The sequence below is a fragment of the Budorcas taxicolor genome, chromosome 11, assembly GCF_023091745.1.
Source record: "Budorcas taxicolor isolate Tak-1 chromosome 11, Takin1.1, whole genome shotgun sequence".
NCBI lineage: Eukaryota > Metazoa > Chordata > Mammalia > Artiodactyla > Bovidae > Budorcas > Budorcas taxicolor.
In genome coordinates this window covers 107,219,120-107,227,214 of record NC_068920.1, presented here as the reverse complement: position 1 = coordinate 107,227,214, position 8,095 = coordinate 107,219,120, and the positions used below count along the sequence as shown (strand labels likewise).

At 46.0% G+C, this 8,095-nt stretch overlaps 1 pseudogene; it reads left to right on the top strand.

Annotated features, from left to right (window-relative positions):
- The first annotated feature begins 1,444 nt into the window (after positions 1–1,444).
- LOC128055698 (thioredoxin-dependent peroxide reductase, mitochondrial-like) lies at positions 1,445–2,624 on the top strand (annotated as a pseudogene).
- The last annotated feature ends 5,471 nt before the right edge of the window (positions 2,625–8,095 follow it).

Here is an 8,095-nt window from a genome sequence, read left to right as displayed (position 1 = left end):
AGGGATGCATAGTGAGTCAGGCAGCAACACCTGGTGCAGAATCCAGGTGTCCTGATTCATCACTTTCTTCCCTAAGAGACCAAACCCTCCTTCACTGATGTCAATAGATGCTGTCTGCACTGCCTCTCAGAGGACACACTGACACATTTACCCAGCTCCTCCCTCCTTACCTAACCACTGGGTTCATGGTCACATGGGTACCCAGACACCTTTATCGATTCCATCTGCTTCAAATAGCTCATCATTGGCTTGGCTCCTTTCTCCGAATCAACCAGAATCCTGGGAAACTGACAAGGGTGCTCCTCTGAAGGCAGACAGTAGTATGTATGTGTGTGTATGTGTGCGAGTGTTGCTGAGATTGTGGTGGCAACTGGTCTACCCAGGTGATCTTATTGACATGTCAACCACAGCTGGGCAGAGCAAGTGGGGTGGATAATTATCTCTTGTTGACAGATGAAGTCACTGAGGTTCCCTGGGGTTATGTGCCTGTCCCTCCCCTTTGTGGGCCTCGGCTTCTTCCCCTGGTCCTAAGGTCTTTTTCAGCTCCAACAATCGATGCCTTTATAATTGCCCAAGTTTACAAAACTGTTTAGAAGCAAGGTCAAAACTAAGAAACAAGTCTTGGGTCTCCTAGACCAGCAATCTTTTTAATGCTAATTGTATTAGTTCTGTTGTTGTTTAGTCGCTAAGTCACGTCTGACTCTTTTTGTGACCCTGTGGATTGTAGCCTGCCAGGCTCCTCTGTCCACAGGATTTTCCAGGCAAGAATACTGGAGTGGGCTGCCATTTTCTTCTCTGAAAGATCTTCCTGATCCAGGAATCGAACCCATGCCTCCTGCATTGGTAGGTGGATTCTTTACCACTGAGCTGCCTGGGCTTTGTTTAGGGCTGCTGTGAAAAAAGTTGTAAAATGGATGGCTTAAAATAAGAGAAAGTTATCTTCTCATAGTTCTAAAGGCTAGAAGTTTGAAACCAAGATGTTAGCAGGGCCGTGCTCCTTCTTCAACCTCAAGACAAAGGTCTTCTTGCCTCTTCCAGCTTCTGGTAGCTCCAGGCTTTCATTGGCTCGTGCCAGCATCACTCCAATTACTGTCCCTGTCCTCGTATGGCCACCTTCCCTCTAGGCTTGTGTCTTCACAGGGGTTCTCCACCCTGTGTACATCTGTGTCCAAATTTCTCCTCTCATAAGGACATCTGCCGTATTGAATTAGGGCCCATCCAAATGCCCTCATCTTAGATTGATTACATTTACAAAGATCTTAGTTGCAAATAATGTCACATTCATGGGTACTGGGAGTTAGGACTCCAGCATAACTTTGAGGGGACTCAGTTCAACCCATGACACTAATAATAGCTCACCTTGAAAAAAAGACTTTTCCTTTTGCCAGGCTTTTCTACATGGATTATCTCACTTAATATAAAGTAGGCATTATTGACACTGAAGATGGCAGCCGTGTGGGAAGGTGGCTCTGGGTTTCGATTGTCAGACATATGGGTGCCATTCCTTGGGACATTCCTGCTTCTGCAGACCTTATGCCATGCTCCTGCTGTCACCCAGCATGCATCCTACTGAAAGGGTACAGCATTCAAAGAACTAAGCCTTGATGATTTAAAATTTTTTTAATAAGTTAATTAATCAATTTTATGGAGAAGGCAATGGCACCCCACTCCAGTACTCTTGCCTGGAAAATCCCATGGACGGAGGGAGGAGCCTGGTAGGCTGCAGTCCATGGGGTCGCCAAGAGTCAGACACGACTGAGTGACTTCACTTTCACTTTTCACTTTCATGCATTGGAGAAGGAAATGGCAACCCACTCCAGTGTTCTTGCCTGGAGAATCCCAGGGACGGGGGAGCCTGGTGGGCTTCTGTCTACGGGGTTGCACAGAGTTGGTCACGACTGAAGTGACTTAGCAGCAATCAATTTTTGGCTGTGCAGGGTCTTCATTGCTGCTCGTGAGCTTTCTCTACTTGTAGCAGCAGGGCCTACTGTTCATTTCAGTGCATAAGCTTAGCTGACCAGCAGCAGGTGGAGTCTTTCCAGAGCAGGGACTGAACCCATGTCCCCTGCATTTGCAGGCAGATTCCTAAGCACTGGACCACCAGGGAAGTCCATGCCTTGATGACTTTAAGGGGAAATATTTGGTGCTCTTCTTCGATCCTTTGGATTTCACCTTTGTGTGTCCTATAGAAATTACTACTTTTAGTGACAAAGCCACTGAATTTCATACTGTAGAATCATTGCAGTGTCAGGTAGATTCCCACTTCAGCCACCTGGCCCAGATAAATACACTGAGGAAGAATGGTGGTTTGGGCCACATGAACCTCATGCTCTTGTCAGATATGACTAAACAAACTTCCCAAGACCAGGGTGTGCTATTTGTTAGAAGGTCGTGTCCTTGCACTAAGAGATCGCTTCATAATTGACCCCAATGGAGTCATCAAGCTTTTGAGTGTCAACGATCTCCCAGTGGGCCCAAGCATGGGGAGACCCTAGCTTGTGAAGGCATTCCAGTTTGTGGAATTCCATTGAGAAGTCTGCCTAGCCACCTGGACACTGGATTCTCCTATAATCCAATTTCATCCAATTGCTTCCAAGAAATACTTTGAGAAGGTTTATCAGTAGAGCATCCCATATATGCCTGTAGCTTGTCACACCAGAAAAGAACTTAAAGCATTTCAAAGAATGTTTATAGAAGGCAAAGATTGAATCACACCTGTAGTCACAAATATTACTCTATATGTTCTGTTTTTATAACATGGACCTTTTTTGAGGGGGCTTCCCAGGTGGTACTAGTGGTAAAGAACACACCTGCCAGTACAGGAGACATAAGAGATTTGGGTTCCATCCTTGGGTCGGGAAGATCCTTTGGAGGAGGGTATTCTTGCCTGGAGAATCCCATGGACCGAGGAGCCTGGTAGGCTGCAGTCCATAGGGTTGCAAAGAGTTAGACACAACTGAAGTGACTTAGCGTCCATGCATATAGGTTTTTAAAATGTGGTTATTTATTAAGGCAAGGAGTGCCTTATTGGTAATGTATAGATTTCTGGCTGGTTTCCATAGTATGTGTAGTTCACCTATTTCTTGAATCATGCCTTCCTTGGGAAAAAGAATCAAGTCTTTTTTCTCAACCTTACTTGAACCTTTGTGTATACTAGAGTGGTACAACTGGTGTGAAATACTTCTGATCAGGATCTTGACATTTTCTTCTTAAATTTCTTTGTATCAAACTAGATTTTCTTTTAAGATCATAGGTTTAAATTGTTAGCATCAGTGGTCTAATTTAACACTTGAAATGAATGTGTATGTGATTGAAGCAAATGTGAATCATGTTTCAAAAAAAAAAATGGCAAAGCAACCTAACTGATCATTCATGTTTCTCATCACTGAGATTTACAGTGTATAGCATTACTTTACTTATTTTGTTAGCTGAGTTGGTGTTTACATACATTCCTACTATTGACTAGGTATAATTACAAAGGATTTTTTAAAATTTGAATCATTTATGTGCTTGAATCATTGCAAGTACTTCCTTTCCTGAACTGCCTAATATAAAATATATAATAATCTTAAAAATTACTAAAAAGAATAAAAGAGGACTTTTCTGGTGGTTCAGTGGTTAAGAATCCACCTGCCATTGCAGGGGACACGGGTTTGATCCCTGGTCCAGGAAGATTCCACGTGCCATGGAGCAACTAGGCCCTTGTGCTGAAGCTACTGAAGCCTGTGCTCTGAAACAAGAAAAGCCATCACAGTGAGAAGTGCCAGTATCCCAGCGAAGAGCAGCCGCCACTTCTAGCCACAACTGGAGACAGTCCTTGTGCAGCAATGAAGGCCCATCGGAGCTAGAAATCAGTCCATAAATTAACTATAAAAAAGATTTTTAAAAAGAAGCAGTCATTATTATTACCTCCCTTTTATGTGTGAGGAGACGGAGCAGAGAACCTGAGAGACACAGCCGAGGTCAAGCAGGTGCTGAGGGGCGGGGCTGGGGCCTGACCCTGCCTCGGCTGAGGCCCCCGCGCCCTCTCCCACCAGGCCAGCTCACCTCTCTGTCTTCTGAGGCCTGGTGGTCCCTGAGCTTGTGGTTTCACGTGGGTGTGGCTGGAGAGAAGACTGTGTCTGTGAGGTAAAGAGGACCAAACATGGCGGGCCTGGTAATTTTGTTTTCTCAGCTGAGAACGCCAACACACAGTGAGTGAGTCGATATTGAGTCTGGCGTCTACCCCTCCATTCTCCGAGTGGCTGTGGTTTCCCAGAGCAGCAATGGCCCGAGGTGAAGTCCCACAGAGGGAGTGAGCATGACGTGAGTCCCAGGGAGACTGGAACCCTGGGAACTTTACCTCAACTTCCGACTTGGGTGCTGGAGGGGGTGTAGAAGGCAGGCGCAGCTGAGAGCCCAGAGAGGCCCAGCATGAAGGGGAGGGGAGGCTGGGGCAGGGCCTGTGGGTTTAGACGGCCCCAGAGTGAGATTCATACCTATGAGCTGTGTGACCTCAGGCAACTCACTTACATCCTTTGGGCCTGACTTTCCTCAACTGTTAATGCAGGTCTGAGCTGTCTCTACTTCAGACAGTGGTGAAGACCCACGGGGAAAATCCACTTTCAGAGCTCAGCCCAGAACCTGGCCCAAAGGAAGTGTAGCCAATGCCTACACATGGTGGCTGGTATGACAGTCTTTGGGATGTGCCAGGAGATGGGAAAGAGAAAGGAGTATTGATCCGTTCAGTGAATTTACAGACAAGAAATTGGCCTTAGTGCATTGAAAACAAACTCAGATTAAATTAAAGTTAAGACTTGGTGCTAACAGGGAGTCAGTAAAGAGGGTCCATGGAGAAACGGAATCCTCAGAAGGGTTAAAGGAAGGCAGGAGGAAGACTGGAATAGGTGGGGCCTATAGAGCTCAAAGGCTGAGGGTTCTAGAACTTTCTGCCGGCAGCAGTGGCCCTGGGTGATGTTTATCTCTTATGGAGACCTTGTCCCAGATGTCTCCTAGGATACCCAAGCTATTCCCTCCCCTTCTCCCTTCCTACAAATCACACAGTATGTCACCCCCAACATAAGAACACATGTGCATACACACACACATGCACACACACCGCCTCTCCACGCCACTTTTTGTTTGAAGAACCACCAAGCTTGGATTTTCCCTGAGAAGGGCTTGTCAGTCAAGAAGTGTGTTACCCAGAGCTAATGAGTAACTCAAGAGAGATCAAAAGATAGAAGTGATGCCTTTTATTAAGCTCACAGATTTATTATAAGTGAGTCGGCAGGACCACACAGGCCTCTGGTCCCAGAGCAAGAAAACTGAGTGTGTGTGTGGTCTGCAGCAGTCGAGAGGCAGGGAGACGGCGGTGTGAGCCTAATAAAGGCTGTAATTGGCACCTCTTTCCCCTGAAAAACCAAGCAACCACCTTCTCCCATTGCCAGGTTCCCTCCTCGTGTGGAGGGATATACATGGTGAGGGGAGAAAGGTGGGGTTGGGGGATGGATTTTAGCCAGGGGAGGGGTGGGAGATGGGTAGGCAGAGCTTTGGCTGGGTGGCCGTGGCTCTGAACACACAGGTAACAGAGCAGGGGTCCTTCTTACTGGGAGACTCTCCAACGGGCAATCAGGAGGTGGGTTTTTAAGGACCCTCCATCCCTCCAGGCTAATCACAGGCACTTAATTCTTACCCTTTTTGTGGAAGGATCATTTCCACAAATTGGTGTCTGGTTCATTATTAGTCACTGGAGAAGGTAATGGCAATCCACTCCAGTATTCTTGCCTGGAGAATCCCATGGACAGAGGAGCCTGGCAGGCTACTGTCCATGGGGTCAAGAAGAGTCGGACACGACTGAATGACTAACACACTTATTATTAGTATTATTATTTCATTATGATAAATACTCTAAATATTTGTTGCAATAGCAACAAATTGTTTTTTAAAAGCTCTAACAGTTGACTTCAGCTCTCACAACCCAAAAGAAAGCAATAGCAAGTGAGTATGGGTGTGTTGGCGGGGCCCTGTCTGCCCAAGGGTGATGGACAAGCAGGTAATGTTGCCTGGACATTTACAAGATGAACTGAACAGTTTTTGGACATCTGTTTCTACTTTGGCCAGGCCAAGACACCGGGCTTACCCTCTCTGAATGACCCCTGTGATGTACGAATTGTTGCTCAGTCTTGTCCGACTCTATGCGACCCCATGGACTGTAGCCCACCAGGCTGCTCTGTCCATGCTATTCCCCAGGCAAGAATACTGGAGCGGGTAGCCATTCCCTCCTGCAGGGTATCATCCCAATCCAGGGATCAAACCAGAGTCTCTTGCATTGCAGGAGGACCACGTCTGAGCCACCAGGGAAGCCGTGAATGACCCCTAGAAGAGCCATATTCAAGGAGGCTCCTCCTTCCCAGAACACGGACAGGTCTGGACATGGCCGTGCCACATCTTTGTCATCTGTACAGTGAGAGGGCAGAGCCACCTGATGGTGAGGCTCTTCTAGCTTCAGCAATTGAATCAGGGCTGTACAGCAAGGCCCCTCTGTAACTCAAGTACATAGTTCTGGGCTCAGCACCCCTCCCCTCCCCATCACAACCCCAGCCCATATTTGCTGCGGTTCTTCCAAGCCTCCCCTGTAGCCCCCACCCACTCCCTGACTCCTGCCTCGCTCTCAGCCGTCTCCCCATCTGCCCGGCGCCCACCGCACGCATCAGAGCCTGGCTAATTCTGCTTTGGCAAACCCTCACCCCTGATAATTCCCCCCAGCATTCCTTGGCAGACTCCTCTTCTCAGCAGAGACTTAAGAGCCAAGAGCAGCCGTGAGCTCATGTTCTGCTTGGCTTTATTACTTCTAGAAAGCCGGCTTCATGGACTAATGTGCTATTAATTATTGCTGCAAGTAATTGAATCCAAGCTGAATATTCTGAGACAGCTAAAAAAAAAAACAACCTTCAATGCAGGAGATTCACTTTGAATGCTTTTTTATTGCTTGCTCTGCCTTCAGGTAAAAAATAGAAGGTCGTTGCTGATTGTTAAACAAGGGGGCTTGGTAGACCAGCAGGGTGTTAGGAGAGCCTCCAGAGATGGAAGGGACAAAGAACACTAATGTGAACTAGGATTTCATATTTGTTAGCTCATTTAAACCTCAGAACAATTGACTTTTATTATTTCCAGCTTCCAGGGGATGGGATTGAAGCTTCAAGAAGGTAAGTCCTGGACATTTCTGTTGCTTCAGTGGCTAAGACTCTGCACACCCAACACAGGGGACCCAGGTTCCATCCCTGGTCAGGGAATTAAAATCCTGCACACCACAACTAAGACCCAGTGCAGCCAGATAAATAAAAATAAATAAATTTTTTTTTAAAGAAGAAGAAGGAGATGGTAAGTCCTACAATTAGTGGCAGAACTAGGTTTGGACCCAAGCCTGTCTCACTTCAGACACTGTGTACTTCCCTGATGCCCATGACCTTTATGTTATGCAAATATAAGGACAAAGACGTCAGCCCACAATACGTATACCTATGAAGGCTTTTCCCTGATTGTGAGTGGCAATACTGACCATTTGTTTCATCCAAAAGTAGGGATGGCTGAACATTTTTAGGCTTTAGAGAAAATCACTTAACATTCTGCATAGGTAAGAAAAATTAAAAATCAAATCTAAGCATTACAGTTAGCAAGAAATGATTTTTACTTCGTAATACAATGATAGAGAAAAATGTGGGAGGGCACATACTTTATGGAGCTTCATTTTTTTAAGAAATATTTTACTTTATTTTTAAGATCCAATTTTATTTTACTTTATTTATACTTTTTGGCCACATGACATGTGGGACCTTAGCTCCTTTGTCTGGGATTGAACCTGAGGCCTTTGCACTATTGGAAGTGCAATCTTAACCACTGGACCACTAGGTAAGTCCCAACAGAGCTGACTTTTAGAAGTGATTTACTCTCCCATAAGTCCTACTGCCTCTGCTCTTTCTTTCCTTAAGAATCTTACTCTAGAGAAAGCTCTGAATGTTCCTTAATCCTTCAGTTACAGGAATGTGAACATGTTTTCTAGAACGCAAATGCGAATGTAAGTGTTTGAGAAGAGAGGGAAACGGCAGTCCACTCC